Below are 18,191 nucleotides of genomic sequence, written 5' to 3'. Positions count from 1 at the left end.
CTTCCCCTCTGGGATGACCATCGACTCCCAGCAGCAACAACAGCAGCGCCAGCAGCAGTAGGCGTTACACGCAAGGATGCATCGGAGGAATCCCAGGCAGGAGAGGACTCGTCAGAATTGCCAGTGACATGGCCTGCAGGACTATTGGCATTCCTGGGGAAGGAGGAAATTGACACTGAGGGAGTTGGTGGGGTGGTTTGCGTGAGCTTGGTTACAAGAGGAAGGGATTTACTGGTCAGTGGACTGCTTCCACTGTCGCCCAAAGTTTTTGAACTTGTCACTGACTTATTATGAATGCGCTGCAGGTGACGTATAAGGGAGGATGTTCCGAGGTGGTTAACGTCCTTACCCCTACTTATTACAGCTTGACAAAGGCAACACACGGCTTGACAAATGTTGTCCGCATTTCTGTTGAAATACTTCCACACCGAAGAGCTGATTTTTTTGGTATTTTCACCAGGCATGTCAACGGCCCTATTCCTCCCACGGACAACAGGTGTCTCCCCGGGTGCCTGACTTAAACAAACCACCTCACCATCAGAATCCTCCTTGTCAATTTCTTCCCCAGCGCCAGCAACACCCATATCCTCCTCATCCTGGTGTACTTCAACACTGACATCTTCAATCTGACTATCAGGAACTGGACTGCAGGTGCTCCTTCCAGCACTTGCAGGGGGCGTGCAAATGGTGGAAGGCGCATGCTCTTCACGTCCAGTGTTGGGAAGGTCAGGCATCGCAACCGACACAATTGGACTCTCCTTGTGGATTTGGGATTTCGAAGAACGCACAGTTCTTTGCGGTGCTTTTGCCAGCTTGAGTCTTTTCAGTTTTCTAGCGAGAGGCTGAGTGCTTCCATCCTCATGTGAAGCTGAACCACTAGCCATGAACATAGGCCAGGGCCTCAGCCGTTCCTTGCCACTCCGTGTGGTAAATGGCATATAGGCAAGTTTACGCTTCTCCTCCGACAATTTTATTTTAGATTTTGGAGTCCTTTTTTTACTGATATTTGGTGTTTTGGATTTTACATGCTCTGTACTATGACATTGGGCATCGGCCTTGGCAGACGACGTTGCTGGCATTTCATCGTCTCGGCCATGACTAGTGGCAGCAGCTTCAGCACGAGGTGGAAGTGGATCTTGATCTTTCCCTAATTTTGGAACTTCAACATTTTTGTTCTCCATATTTTAATAGGCACAACTAAAAGGCACCTCAGGTAAACAATGGAGATGGATGGATACTAGTATACTTATGGATGGACGAGCGACTGCCGACACAGAGGTAGCTACAGCCGTGGACTACCGTACATTGTCTGCTGCTAATATAGACTGGATGATAATGAGATGAAATTAATATATATATATATATATATATATAATATCACTAGTACTGCAGCCGGACAGGTATATATATTTATTATGTAATGACTGATGACGGACCTGCTGGACACTGTCAGCTCAGCAGCACCGCAGACTGCTACAGTAAGCTACTATAGTAGTATGTATCAAGAAGAAAGAGAAAAAAAAAAACCACGGGTAGGTGGTATACAATTATGGATGGACCAGCGACTGCCGACACAGAGGTAGCTACAGCCGTGGACTACCGTACTGTGTCTGCTGCTAATATAGACTGGATGATAATGAGATGAAATTAATATATATATATATAATATCACTAGTACTGCAGCCGGACAGGTATATATATTTATTATGTAATGACTGATGACGGACCTGCTGGACACTGTCAGCTCAGCAGCACCGCAGACTGCTACAGTAAGCTACTATAGAAGTATGTATCAAGAAGAAAGAGAAAAAAAAAACCACGGGTAGGTGGTATACAATTATGGATGGACCAGCGACTGCCGACACAGAGGTAGCTACAGCCGTGGACTACCGTACTGTGTCTGCTGCTAATATAGACTGGATGATAATGAGATGAAATTAATATATATATATATATATATAATATCACTAGTACTGCATCCGGACAGGTATATATATTTATTATGTAATGACTGATGACGGACCTGCTGGACACTGTCAGCTCAGCAGCACCGCAGACTGCTACAGTAAGCTACTATAGTAGTATGTATAAAGAAGAAAGAAAAAAAAAAACCACGGGTAGGTGGTATACAATTATGGATGGACGAGCGACTGCCGACACAGAGGTAGCTACAGCCGTGGACTACCGTACTGTGTCTGCTGCTAATATAGACTGGATGATAATGAGATGAAATTAATATATATATATATATATATATATATATAATATCACTAGTACTGCAGCCGGACAGGTATATATATTTATTATGTAATGACTGATGACGGACCTGCTGGACACTGTCAGCTCAGCAGCACCGCAGACTGCTACAGTAAGCTACTATAGTAGTATATATCAAGAAGAAAGAAAAAAAAAAAACACGGGTAGGTGGTATACATATACAATTATATATATATATTATATACAATTATATATATATATATATATATATATATATATTAAACTGGTGGTGATTAATTAAACTGGTGGTCAGGTCACTGGTCACACTATCAGCAACTTGCAAGTAGTACTCCTAAGCAGACAATCACAATATATACTGGTGGTCAGTGTGGTCACAATGGCAGTGTGGCACTCTGGCAGCAGAGTGCCAGCAAAAGTGTGCACTGTACGTTAAAATATGTACTCCTGCTCTCAGACTCTAACTGCTCCCCACTGTCTCCCCCACAAGTCAGATATACAGTCACACTATCACTTCAGCAAGTAGTAGTACTCCTCCTAATGCTCCCCAAAATTACTAAAGTAAATAATACTGTGTCTCTCTCTACTCTAGTCTCACTCTCTATAAACGGAGAGGACGCCAGCCACGTCCTCTCCCTATCAATCTCAATGCACGTGTGAAATGGGCGGCGACGCGCGGCTCCTTATATAGAATCTGAGTCTCGCGATAGAATCCGAGCCTCGCGAGAATCCGACAGCGGGATGATGACGTTCGGGCGCGCTCGGGTTAACTGAGCAAGGCGGGAAGATCCGAGTCGCTAAAAAAACCTGAAGTTCGGGCGGGTTCGGTTTCCGAGGAACCGAACCCGCTCATCTCTAATTGCGATCATTTCAGTCAGTTTCGTTCCTGGTTTGACATCACAAACACACCCAGCGTTCGCCCAGACACTCCCCGTTTCATCAGACACTCCCGCGTTTTTCCCAGAAACGCCAGCGTTTTTTCACACACTCCCAGAAAACGACCAGTTTCCGCCCAGAAACACCCACTTCCTGTCAATCACAGTACGATCACCAGAACGATGAAAATTCCTCGTTATGCCGTGAGTAAAATACCTAACTTCTGTGTAAAATAACTAAGCGCATGCGCTCTGCGAACCTTGCGCATGCGCATTAAGCGACTAATCGCAATATAGCGAAAATCGGCAACGAGCGAACAACTCGGAATGACCACCACTATTAGTAAATGACTCATGCCTCCTATCTAAAAGCTCAAAACGTAAAGTTTACCTATCACAAAGCAGGGAAAACTGTTGCAAAAAAACCCACAAAAAACAGAACTTGAAATAGATGTAAAATTTGAATTTCATAACAAATTTCTTAACCTTAGACCAGTGGTTCCCAAACTGTGTACCTCGGGGCAACTGCAGGGGTGACAGTGGTTGGTTGTCCAGGGCCGAATCAAATTATTTATGGTTAATGTGAAGGTGACTTCCAATAATAAAATATGTGGACAAACAGAAGCCCATTCTGTCCACCACCACAGAACTGAAACTAAGGATGACAGGAAAGCACAAGTTACTTAATGTAATAATTTGTTCTGAATTCTCAATATACACAAGTGGGCATGGGTGCCAGAAAAAAGATGTGAATACTTTAGGGTGGAATGATTCAAGAAAGTTTGGGAACCACTGCCTTAGACAGACTAAGGGGCCTATTTATCACCGCGGATGTCATATGATAAAATCGCCCAAACTCGCACTGCGATAATTTTGCACATCGCAGGGATGTATCAATTATCGCATGCAGGGACAGAGCTTGCGGTCAAGCTCTGTCCCTGTGATGCCTTTTCGTAGCATCATCGGGGTATTTTTCATAAAAAATACCCCGATGTCTTGCTGCGCATGCTCCGCACCCACCAACATCGCCGCTAATGCCGCCACCCAGTCGACCCCCTCCCCCCGTATTGACTACACCCACGCGCTGTGGACCCCCCCAGCAGGATAATATACTCACCTGTCCAGGGAGCCGGTCCGTGCTGCTTCTGCTGGGCTGCCGGGTGCCGGATCCTATGTGCTGCGGTGACCCCCGGTGCTGTAAAGTGCGCTGCCGCTTTGCAGTGTCACTTTTCTGCACTGGGGTCACATTGCACCATATGGGGGACCGGCGCCCTGCAGCACTCAGCGGAGCAGCGGGCTCCCTGGACAGGTATGTTTTTTTTAAGGTTTTACTTTCTTTTTTTTACACTTTGATCAGCTTGTGTCTCCATGGTACTGACTTGGGGCATAAAGCGGGAGAACTCCCCAATGTCAATATTTGTACTTACACTATTGCACTAACACCCACAAGGAAATAGGTCTACAAGTGCTTCTTTGTAAACCGTCTACTTTTCAGTAGATGTTTGTCCTTTACAGAGATTCTCAGCATGGTAATCCTCCTGTAGAGCAGTTTATGATTAAGGAAATGCAAAATGTCAATAAAACGTTACTTAACAAATCCTTCAAAGCTAAATTTCATATAGCCCAACCTATTGTGTAAATACATAAATCAGTGTAATACAAGGTTATTAAGTTTATTGAAAGCTAAAAGTGTGCAATAGGACTTTAGAGCATACGTAGACCAGTTAATAAGAACATACAACAAAGCAGTGACTTTTAGAACGTCATGCTAATTCTTTGAAGTGTGAAGCTGTTACTCTATCACTCCGCACCTCGCCCTAACCACAGGGATTAGGTTAAAAAAAATAATCTTCATTTGTCACCCTGAAGGCAAATTATTATGTTGAACAAATGCATTTGGCTGTAATAATGTGAGAGATCATTTTAACAAGTAAAAAAAACAAAAAAACAATACTGTAATGTTGCTTATTCTCGCCTACATTCTCAGTGTATTTAGCAAAGTGTCATGGACGGATATCTGGGTGGGATCTGCATGAAAAAAAAATACTTTTCAAAATACTGAAGATTAGGTTTGAATCAATTATATCAGAGGCGGTGAATGAGTACAATTTAATTAATTTCACTTTGCAGAGTCTCACTCTTTCACATTCACTGGAATATGTGTATTTGCGGGATCAGTACGTAATCCCGCTGGACGGGATCCCGGTGGTTGAAATACCGACGCCGGAATCCCGACCACACAATCCCGACAGGGGTGGTGAGCGGAATGCAGCCCCTTGCGGGCTCGCTTCGCTCGCCACGCTGCGGGCATGGTGCCTCGCTACGCTCGGCACACTATTATATTCTCCCTCTATGGGTGTCGTGGACACCCACAGAGGGAGAATATGTCGGGATTGTGCCGGTCGGGATTCCGGCGTCTGTATTTCGACCGCCGGGATTCCATCCGGCGGGATGATGACCGCATCCCGTATTTGCATTGTATAACTTAGTGGGCCTAATTCTGAGTTGATCGCAGCAGCAAATTTGTTAGCAGTTGGGCAAAACCATGTGCACTGCAGGGGAGACAGATATAACACGTACAGAGAGAGTTAGATTTGGGTGGCGTGTATTCAAACTGAAATCTAAATTGCAGTGTAAAAATAAAGCAGACAGTATTAACCCTGCACAGAAACGAAATAACCCACCCAAATCTAACTCTCTCTGCAAATGTTTTATCTGCCCCCCCACCCCCCCCTGTAGTTCACATGGTTTTGCCCAATTGCTAACAAACTTGCTGCTGCGATCAACTCAGAATTACCCCCAGTAAATCCCTGAAATAACTTTGGTCCTCATTCCGAGTTGTTCGCTCGCTAGCTGCTTTTAGCAGCCGTGCAAACGCTAAGCCGCCGCCCTCTGGGAGTGTATCTTAGCTTAGCAGAAGTGCGAACGAAAGGATCGCAGCGCTGCTACAAAAAAAGATTGTGTAGATTCTGAGCAGCTCCAGACCTACTCCTAGCTTGCGATCACTTCAGACTGTTTAGTTCCTGTTTTGACGTCATGAACACACCCTGCGTTCGGCCAACCACGCCTGCGTTTCCCCAGGCACGCCTGCGTTTGTATCTGACACGCCTGCGTTTTTACACATACTCCCCGAAAACGGCCAGTTACCTCCCAGAAACACCCACTTCCTGTCAATCACTCTGCGGCCAGCAGTGCGAATGAAAAGCGTCGCTAGACCTTGTGTGAAAATGCATCGGCTGTTGTGAAAGTATGTCGCGCGTGCGCTTTGCGTCCCATATGCATGCGCAGAAGTGCCGCTTTTTTACTTAATCGCTGTTCTGCGATCGAAAACAGCTAGCGAACAACTCGGAATGACCCCCTTTGTGCTAACCACAGGAACATCTAAATTTGCCTTGTATCGCTGCAGTCAGCACCACCTTGGCAAGCAAAACTAGCATCCTGTACACAATAGAACAAACATGAGGAAAATAACATTTACATTGTTGCATTTATATAATTCATTATTATTATCATGATGATGATGATGATAATGATGACACTTGTTGAGGAATAACAGTGTTTTCCATTGTAAGTGTAACAATCTGCCTCCAAACACATGGTAATCATACTATACTGTATCTATGGCCCAAATGGACTGACCTGACTAGTGAGAACTGTGACAATGACGCTAAAACATCCACTAAAAGTTGCCGAAAAATAAAAAATACATAAATTGAAGACTATTACAAATATGGTCTCCGTTTTTAAAGTGTATTTAACAAAGGTCAGAGCAGTGCTGTGGCTAGGGGGAAACGGGGAGCAACAGCTTCTACTGCTGAAAGTCAGTTAAGAATGGCTTCTATAGCGGTGACAGCGTGAACTGCAGCAGAGAATCACTGCCATGGCCTGGAATGCTGCACTTTTCCAATTGGCATGGGCGGACTCTGTTCAATAATGTAAAAGTGCAGTCCATATAATGTGGATCTCTGCAAACATTGACTATAAGACCATTACACTGACACTGAATAAGGACATAACACAACTAAATCAACATATCCGTGAACAAGCAAATCACTTATTAATGCACAAAACTTTATATGCAGATCAGTCTGTTAAGACTTTACATACTTTTTGTAGATGTATGCTGTATGTCATACAGGAAGTGTTTTCTATGCAGGGAATGTTTGTTACAGTAAACTCACTATCGGGGTATTTTCGTGTTACCCCTTTACATGTATTTAATCACAACTACATATTATAACTTAACAACTAAAATAAAGACACGGACAACAGTGATGGCGTTTAAAATCTTTGTCAAATTTATTATTGACAGGTACTATTTTTTAATTTTTACTTTAAATGGTGGCGGCACTAAACACACACACAAAATACCAAACGTTGGTGTTTAACTCTCCACTCCACAACCCACTCATTCAGGTGGTGTAACCATTTCCCGTCCACAAAAATTGGTTTACGACATACCCCACTGCAAGGAGAGCGCACCCACTGAAGCCTAAAAACTTAATAACCAATCGTTGTTTACCGCCACATACTGTGCCAACTGACCAACCACACAACAGGGGTGGGAGGGTGGAAAAAATAGGAACCAAGAGGCAGATAACCTGCCTCAGCCTAGTTTCAATCAAAACTCTCCTCCCCACTTGACACCTATTGGCTGACACCTAACATGCCACTTAAAAAAGCAATCATAACACATAACTTAAAGTGGCAATACCTCTTGTGGTTTAATATGACCTCAGTGCTTATATATATATATATATATATATATATATATATATTCAGCCTTCGGTCGGACTAAACTCACTATCGGGGTATTTTCGTAATAACCCTTTACATGTATTTAATCACAACTACATATTATAACTTAACAACTAAAATAAAGACACGGACAACAGTGCTGGCATTTAAAATCTTTGTCAAATTTATTATTGACAGGTACTATTTTTTAATTTTTACTTTAAATGGTGGTTACACTAAAGAACGGACAGGGAAAAACAAACACAGACACAAAACCAAACGTTGGTGTTCAACTCTCCACTCCACAACCCACCCGTTCAGGTAGTGTAACCATTTCCCGTCCAGGACAATTGGTTTACGACATACCCCACTGCAAGAAGAGCACACCCACTAAAGCCTAAAAACTTAACAACCAACCGTTCTTTACCGCCAAAGCCAGGCCTACGCCGCAGCACCGCCACCAATAAACCTCTCTAAAGAAAATCTCTGAACCAGCAGAACAAATCCTCCATGAAAATGGCCATACCTTCAGCACTAAGGTGAACCCTGTCAGAACGGTAAAGGTGTACATCCTGGAATCTAATCAAACCATGCTCCACCACTCTGCCATCATTCTCCAACAAATAACGAGCAACCACAATATTGACCTTTTTCCGAGCCATAGCCAACCGAGCACCAAACCTAGCATTTCGGCATACGCGCCTTGGGACCATAGCGGACCAAGCAAGTTTACAAGCGGGCAAAGCCTCAGCAATCAAATGCAAGTCCCTAATGATAATAGAACGCAAATCCAGAGCTGTCTGCTGACTAATATCATTGCCCCCTAAGTGCAAAATTAAAACCTTCAGCAGTCCAAAACACCATACAGCCTCCACAAGGCGAGCCTGGACGAGTCCCAGCGCATCCCTCGAAAACCTAACCACCGAATTAGTGGAGCATAAGAATGCTCTAGCACCCACACCGGCTTGCAATCAGGTCCAGCTGAAACACATTAAAAATTCAGTCAGCACATGGAGGACAGATATACAAAAAAACAGCCAATCCACACAACAAAACACAGCAACAAACAACAGAGGGGAGGGGAAGACAAACGTAGCCGACTGGACCTTGAGGCGAAAACACTCAACCCCCAGAGTAGCTAACACTACTAATGCCATATAATCATAATTGGAGTGCCAATTGGACCTCCAGGGGAAGTGAAATTCCTCAAAAACACCAGCAGTATGTCGGCGAGAGGTTAATCCTCCAGTCAGCTATGTTTGTTGGCAAAAACAGATAAACTAGGACATATATATGACTGAAACGCGTTAGAGCGACACCGACCCAGAGACTGAATCTCAGCATTGGAATGGCCTGCGAAAGCCACAGATGTTGCAGCCCTGATTCGAAATGAATGAGTCCCGAACTCATTCGGTGATACGCCCAACTTAGCCAGACAATGCTTCAAGAACAGAAGGAAAAGGGTTATGCAACTGCGCCTGACAATGTATCACTAACAATGTCTAATTCACTGGGTCTATAAAATAACGTGACTGTATATCCCAAAAATAGAGAAGAAAATTTATTGCAATCTAATAATATACCAGAAATATCTGAATAAGCAAGAAAAGAATATAAATGAAATAAAATACAAAATATAATAAAGGAGAAAGAAAAAAACTTATTTTTCGTGAAGAAGCAAAACGCTGTTTTCTAAAGTCCAAACTTGGTGCTGCGACGGAGCGTGGCTTCCCACCTCCTCGTTTTGCACCAAGAATGAAATCACTGTCTATTATCTGCATGCAGTTGTAAACAATTGATTATACCACTTTATCCCTAGTGTTTCGTTTTAGCCTAGTCTTATAGCTTTCAGGCAGCTGTAGGACAATAATAACCTGTATAATCCTGTCTGTGGCCGGCTGTCGCCGCGTGTGTGGCCAGTAGTACAGCGCTTCAAGACATGACAAAACTGGTATTTTGTAACCGGGATCCCATCTGTATGCATCAACCATGCCTCAGACAGGTCTGGCCGCATCTGAAGGAAGGCCTGAGCCAGCATCACAGTACACACCCTATTGTCTGAGCATGGCTGAAGCGAAAGCCAACGCCCTCTACCAGCCTGGTCAGTCTTGGAATGCCGCAGGTAACACAAAATGACCTCAGGTTAAACTAATACGTCCTCTCAAGAGAGGGGAGATTCAACCCGTTTGGAAGGAGGAACAAGCTCACAAACCCGGAATGCACCTTGGAACACCATGGAAAAACATAAATGGAACAATAAACTTTCATATGAGGCATAACATGTCTCCAAAACCAATTCTAAAAGATGGGGCAATAGCAAATTGTCGATTGGTCATCTGCAATCAACTGACGGAGAAAATGACCGGTACCAACCCCTCAATGCCCTTGATTCCAGAAAGGACCTTGAGGGATCAGGCCTATAGTAAAGTGATGAAAAATGAGAAACGCCTGCCAGAATACGGCTCACCACCACAACCGTACGCCCTTGAGTGTAAAGGCTCCACACAAAAGCCAGCATAGTTTTCCCTTACCTGCCTGAGCCACAGATTTATGGAAAAGCTCCCATTTGAACCAACCCACCCCATAGCAGCACAATGTTCTCGGTGCAATCGTATGCGTTGCTAATTCCTCCATGCCGGCCTGATCACCTGTCAAACATAATGAGGACATGGGTCACCCACTAACTCAGCCTGAGGAGCTAGTTCACGAAACCTAGGCCAATCAAATCTAGAAAGCGCATCCACGATTACATTTTTAACCCCAGGCACATGTTTTGCCACAAACTGAATGTTAAGGATAAGGCAGCAAAGGACCAGCCTGGACAGCAAACGAACAACCGGCAGAGAGCAACTCTGACAATTGATCACCTGCACTACCCCTTGGTTGTCACACCAAAAAACAATGCTAGAGTTGCGCAAACGGTCCCCCCACAACTCCAATGCCACCACTATGGGAAACAGTTCGAGCAACAGCATGTTCCTCGTCAACCCCTCCCAGATCCAATCCGCCGGCCAAGGCAGTGGCGCACCCAGGGGGGGGTTTCCGAGTACCCAGAAACCCCCCTCCACTAAAAAAAAAAAAAAACATTTTTTTTTTTTTTAATAGCTGCATGAGTATTATTAATGGCTGTCTAGCGTCCTCTGCAGCCTGCTGTCTTCCTGGTGGCACTTGTAAGTGCAATAAAAGTTTACTTTATTTTAATTATAGTACATATATATCCATGTGCATACATATATACACATGTATATAAATACATACATATAAACACACACACACACACACACACACACACACACACACACACACATATGATATATATATATATATATATATATACATAAATGTGTATATATATGTGTACTGTATGTGTGTGTACACATATATATATATATATATATATATATATGTATGCATGTTTAATATGCTATGTATATTTGTATGTGTGTGTGTATGTGTATATATATAAATATATATATGTGTAGATATATATATATATATATATACACACACACACACACACAGACACACTAGTTTTACGGACCCAGCACATACTGGGTCACCTCAGTCCCCACCCCCGTGATTGGCTCCGCCCAGTTTTGGAAACCCCCCCATGCAAATCCTGCGTTTGCCACTGCAAGGTGCGGCGCACCAAGAACCGTTGAGAAAAGCCCCAAAGCCGGACGCTCCTGCAGCATCAGTAAAGAGCTGGAGTTGCGCGTTACTGCATGCGGGAGCTGGCCAAACCAGCACGTCAATGAACTGAGGCAGAAAGATATCCCAAATCCTCAAATCTCATTTTACCTCAGCTGACAACCTTACAAAATGGTGTGGACGCGCAATGCCGGATTTTGAGCGCTCCAGTTTGCTGCAAAACACCCTACCCATGGGCACTACCCTGCAAGCGAAGTGAAGTAGGCCTAGCATGGACTGTACCTGACACAGCTTGAGCTTACCGACTGACAGCGCAACTGTAATAGCCCCACGCAACGTACCGTATATACTCGAGTATAAGTCGACCCGAATATAAGCCGAGGCACCTAATTCTACCCCAAAAACCTGGGAAAACTTATTGACTCGAGTATAAGCCTAGGGTGGGAAATGCAGCTCTAGCCGTACACAGCTCTCAGTGTCAGATATGCCCTCATACTGCCAGATATGCCCCCACAGTGCCAGATATGCCCTCATACTGCCAGATATGCCCCACAGTGCCTGATGTGCCAGATATGCCCTCATGCTGCCAAATATGCCCCACAGTGCCAGATATGCCCTCATGCTGCCAAATATGCCCCACAGGGCCAGATGTGCCAGATATGCCCTCATGCTGCCAGATATGCCCCTCATGCTGCCACATATGCCCCACAGTGCCAGATGTGCCAGATATGCCCTCATGCTGCCAGATATGCCCTCATGATGCCAGATATGCCCCACAGTGCCAGATATGCCCTCATGCTGCCACATATGCCCCCTCCCCAAGTGCCAAATATGCTCCCCCAGTGCCTGTTACTTACCCCTCCGTCGATCCCGCGCTGTCTTCTGAAGGAGGGACACGGAGCGCACAGCGAGCGCCTCTCCTGTGTCCCTCCTGCATCTCCGGCGGCCGCAGCGGGTCTATTAAAGGAAGTGCCGGTTCGTGATCAGAGGTCACGAACGGGTACTTCCTTTAATAGACCCGCCGCTGCTGCCGCCGCAGATGCAGGAGGGACACAGGAGAGGCGCGCGCTGTGCGCTCCGTGTCCCTCCTTCACACTGCTCTGCCTGTCACAATGCACTGCCACTGACTCGAGTATAAGCCGAGGTGGCTTTTTCAGCACAAAAAAAAGTATATCGAGTATATACGGTATCTATTTTATCACGAGGAAGACGACAGCAGCCTGCCAGGTATTAATCTCGATACCCAAAAAGAAAAGCCTTGTCACAGGTCCTTCAGTCTTATCGCACGCCACCGGTACCCCAAAAATTGCAAAAAGCACCTGTACCGAAAACAGGAGCTCACCGCAATGGGGCGAATCTGCCAGACCAATGCACAGGCAGGTTTTCCAGCTCACCTGGCAGGTGCACAGGTGTAGCCATTACTAACTGACACATTTTAAAAGATCCACAGTTGGAGCTAATTACATCACTTGTGATGCTGTGGGGAGACCTGGAAAACGTGAACTGCTGATAGCTCTCAAGGACCAGGGTTGGCTACCACTGCTTTAGACTGTTAAATCTATTGTATTTATTATATAATATTCTGGTATAAAAATCAATTCAAATGATTAAAAAGCCATAATACAATTCAATATTGCTGAATATTGCTGGCCAGCATTGTGATCTAATTCAGTATACCTAAGGTATATGTAACTACCTAAGGAACGGCTTTTAAAACACATTAAACGTCTGTGGAGACTGTTGATTAGATTAACAAGTGGCCACGGCTTATTTCACTAATAGTGCAATTATTGAATACTGGATATATGCACTAGAATTGGAAGGCACACAGGCAATTCAGTGCACAGTAAAATATCAAATTGTGATTGATATATTTATTATGATACAGTATCCAGTTTTATTGATACAGTTTATTTTATACTAATAAGTGTTACATTTTATGCTGGTTGTTCCAATTTGAATTGTGTTATGGCTTTTTAATCATTTGAATTAATTTTTATACCAGAATATTATATAATAAATACAATAGATTTAACAGTCTAAAGTCTGTTTTGCGCTATATTTTCTTTTTATGGTCATTCATTTAGGGGTCTGCTAATACCCCTGTGCTGAGTGTAGCAAAATAACTTAACAACAGTGATTTGATTAAAGGGCACCTTAAATCCTTCTCACTTCTGCAGTCATTGGGGGTAATTCCAAGTTGATCGCAGCAGGAAATTTTTTAGCAGTTGGGCAAAACCATGTGCACTGCAGGAAGGGGGGGGGGGGCAGATATAACATGTGCAGAGAGAGATAGATTTGGGTGTGGTGAGTTCAATCTGCAATCTAATTTGCAGTGTAAAAATAAAGCAGACAGTATTTACCCTGCACAGAAACAAAATAACCCACCCAAATCTAACTCTCTCTGCAAATGTTATATCTGCCCCCCCTGCAGTGCACATGGTTTTGCCCAACTGCCAAAAAATTTCCTGCTGCGATCAACTTGGAATTACCCCCATTGTTCGGTTACAGCATGTCTGCAGCCAGTAAAGGCACACTTTTGCAGTTATCCAGAGTCCTTTGGTGACTTGCACTCAGACGACTTTACATCCTTTTTATATTTGAATTTTGGGCTTGGGGCACCTATTTTCAAAAATGTTTCCTCTTGTGCCAAAATCTGGCTACACCACTTGCTCAGAGTACTTTCTTGTTCTCTCTCCATCTTCTGCTTGTCTGTGCGTTATTTACATGTTAGAAAATCAGATCAGATCGCAATGTTTATAACTCAGAATTTACAGCTTTCTGACAACGAATGCTGAGTCGCACCCGGGATTTGTACACAGATCCTTCCAGGGTGCAACTCGGTACAACCCCTTTCAGACAGGTGGCCCGACCCGGCTTCTTGTCGGGTTGGTGGCATCACCGCCGATGTGTCCGGAGGCGGCGCTTGGAGATGAGATAACTTCAAAGCACCACCTCTATGGTGTGAATGGGTCCCGGGTCGCATCAACACGAGTTACCCGTTCACACCGCACCACAAGCCGGGTTAAAACAGTGTTCAGTACTGCTCACTACCCAAGTTGAAATACTGGGTCACTCGACCCGTATTATTCAGCTGGCCCCTTTCAGACTGGACTGCAATCCAGGTTGCTGAGCAATCACGTGCAATAACCCAGGTTATTGCTGATGGTCTGAAAGGGGATTAGTGATATAAAGTGCATCATACTCACATCTGTGTGGAATTAAGGTCATACATTTGACTTGTAGAGATGTTGTTTTTACACACTATAAATGGATATCAGATCTGGAATATAATCTTATTGCTTGAAATAAAATTTAATGAGAATAGTAAATTGAAAAGAATGTACATTTCTTCTTGCTACTTTTAGTTTGAAGACGGAGTGGGTGACATCTGCCTGAGAATTTTAGACATGAGCCCAAACTTCTTGAATGATCCATCCAAGGATTGTTCTAAGAGAGGAGACCCTGTGTATGTCAGTAGAATCATCTCTGCCATGGTGAGCCACACAACACAAACATGGAAGAGAGATTAAAAATTTGAGAGTCACTAGTTGTTGGCCTATACACTGCATTTTAGTATTTATTTGAATGTTATCAATCTCTGACATATTCAGATCAATTCTAATGATGACCGCGGAGTGGTAGAATCTTGCTGGGATGAGTTCTTCAGAAATGGGGCCAACCCAAACACATGGAATGGAAGCATCACCATACTGCGACTTTGGCATCAGAGTGGGTGCAGGCCAGTTCGATATGGACAATTTTGGGTTTTAGCTGGAGTCATGTGTACAGGTAAATTACATGTGGTTATGATGTTTTTTAATCTCTACAAAACTGACTTTGCGCATTTATCATAGGAGTTGTGACCAGGTGCCGCTCCTACCCTTCTTCAGGAGGGGGTTTGCATGATATGCTGCTTTCTGGTGCAGACTGCAATGCCCATGTCTCACCACCTGCTAGCTCCATTGTGCATGCGGGATGGATCTGGCAGGTGTCGGGACCCCTACATGGGCACATACCCCAGTAGACTGCCACATGTGCACAAGCCTGGCTTCTAAGGACTGCATCAGCTGCAGCTCCAAGTGGCTAGGCAAGGCTGACGACAAGACAGGAGAGTGGCTTTCACTGGAAGCACACTCTCTGTTAATCGCTTTCTGGATTGGCAGTCCCAGAGGGAGAAAATACCACCCTCTGAGACTGCCTGTTCTGTGTGTGATTATCAGCGAGAGCTTCCCACGGAAAGTCACTGCCAGTGTAGCCATTGCACACAACGTCACAAAACTTTGACTCTACAGTATATAAACAAACAGATTGTTCTCATTATAGGTACAATCTTTGACAAAGTAAAGGCTCTATTTTGACTACCTCTGGAACACCATTTAGGGTCATATTTACAAACCAGCAAGTTGTCATAGCCTTTGATCATAGGCAACTTTGACTAAGAGATTTGAAATGGCAACAGAAATGTTACAATTCACCTGCCTATACAGGTGAATTACAACGAGAGGATAAATGCTGGAGGTGCAGGCAGATGCAGTGTGGCACATAAATGGTTAACCAGACTTGACTGTGGAATACTGAAGTGTTTTGAGCGAGGTATAGCAGGATGTAATGTTTAGCAGACTATGGGCTCTACCTTTAAGACTGGAATGTGCAGCACCATACTTTAACACTGATGATAAACAGCAGATGAGTAGTTACACAGCTATGAGCCAGGGCTTGAATAAAGGACCAGAATGTTTCACAATCACTCTTGCAGGTAATGAATGTCCACAGAAGTGAGGGACTACTAAGTACTTTATTGAAGCAGTGGTATGATAATGTATAGCAGAGGAATCACAGTAACAATCCAAAGTTCACAGAGTGTAAATGGTTGTCCAGAATGAGACTTGCAGCAGAATAATTAAATAGTTGAACAATAATCCAGAGTTATAATTCACAGAACTCAGATTGCAGGATTTGCATAATAAATCAGAAATGCATGCAGGCATATATGAAGTCCACAGTAATATGTAAACACAAGTAATAAATGCTAAGAGAATCCACAAGGCATGGTGAAAGTCCATAATACTGAACTAAGGTAGTCTTGGAAACACAAACTGGCAAAAACAGGAATCGCTGGATAACATGAACCGGCATGAACAGGCTCTTGGACTAAGACACCATGCAATGCAGAGCATTCAGGCAAGAAAATAATATAATATAACCAGCATGGGAGGACTCAGCTGGCTGGTTTATAACAGCCACACTAACCAATGAAAAAAGCCTGGCTGGGAGCATTAACTCTAATTACAAACCATGTGCACCTGCAGAGCTGCATGTGCACAGAGAACCTAAGGAACAGAAAACACAGAAAAGACAGTGACTGGTTGTTAAATGTCAGCTGACACCAGGTGCATACTGAATAGTTAGTCAGCTGATCCCAGGTGAATCTTGAACAGAGAGAATACATGCACCAACAGAATCATAACAATAAATACGTGCTAAATGAGGTTTGCTTAGCATTCTTCTCTCTTTTCGGTCTATTTGTCAAAGCGTCTGATGTTGAGTGACTGTGACAACCCGTGCCTTAGAATTTATGAAAGCATGCAATTGATGGACCAGTGTCTTTTTTTGTAATTTTTTTTAAATGTGTCTCTAGTGTTTCCCCCCCTAGTTGAACATATTTCTCCTTGTTTATTCAGTGATGAGATTCCTGGGAATTCCTACTCGTGTAGTGACCAACTTTGAATCTGCGCATGATACAAACTTCAGTCTGACTATTGGTGAGTACTATGATGATTCTGGAAAAAAGCTGGATACGGCAGAAGCAGACAGTGTCTGGTGAGAGGAATGCAAGGCGAGGCTGTTTTGTATGTGTACCCTTATATGCAAACATGAGTAATGTGGAAATCATAACAACAAAGTCATCAATTACAAACCAATCCCATTAGGGTCACACACACTTTCAATCCTTTATGATGCTGCCTAGCATAAGTGCCAGGGCCCCTGCTGTGCACAGTACAACAGATGTAAAAATAAGTAATACTCACTTCCAAAGACTCTCAGGGCCTAATTCAGACCTGATCGCAGCAGCAAAAGCTTCCTCTAATAGGCAAAACCATGTGCACTGCAGTTGTAATATGTGCAGAGAGAGTTAGATTTGGGTGGATTATATTGTTTCTGTGCAGGGTAAATACTGGCTGCTTTATTTTTACACTGCAATTTATATTTCAGTTAGAACACACCCCACCCAAATCTAACTCTCTCTGCACGTTATATCTGCCCCATCTGCACTGCACATGGTTTTGCCCATTAGAGATTTTTTTTGCTGCTGCGATGAGGTCTGAATTAGGCACTCAATTCAGATTGGTCCTCACATTCTCACAGAGGGAGTAAAACAGAATCTGTTGAATCTTTTGGCAACCACTGTGGAATTAGCTGGGCAGCATGTCCATAGATACTGATAATTGACAGGTATAAATAACCCATAAGGATTCAAGAATACTAAAATGCAATATATACAGTTTTAGATATTATCCAGGAGGTAGAGTACATTGTTCAGAGTTAAGCCGCATTCTAATCTATTCTCTTAAAAATAAAAGTACTGGCTACCAACTCCATTACAGAATGTACAAGCTTCTACATTTTTACGATAGTGGTGTCGTTATGGGATCTTAATTAGGCCCACAAACTAAGAATGCAGTCATTTCA

At 43.7% G+C, this 18,191-nt stretch overlaps 1 pseudogene; it reads left to right on the top strand.

Annotated features, from left to right (window-relative positions):
- The window catches only part of LOC135057281 (protein-glutamine gamma-glutamyltransferase 5-like), an 86,732-nt pseudogene that overhangs the window by 29,863 nt on the left and 38,678 nt on the right, over positions 1 to 18,191 (top strand).

The sequence above is a fragment of the Pseudophryne corroboree genome, chromosome 3 (assembly GCF_028390025.1).
Source record: "Pseudophryne corroboree isolate aPseCor3 chromosome 3, aPseCor3.hap2, whole genome shotgun sequence".
In the NCBI taxonomy this organism is placed as follows: Eukaryota; Metazoa; Chordata; class Amphibia; order Anura; family Myobatrachidae; genus Pseudophryne; species Pseudophryne corroboree.
This window is presented reverse-complemented; position numbering and strand designations above follow the sequence as displayed.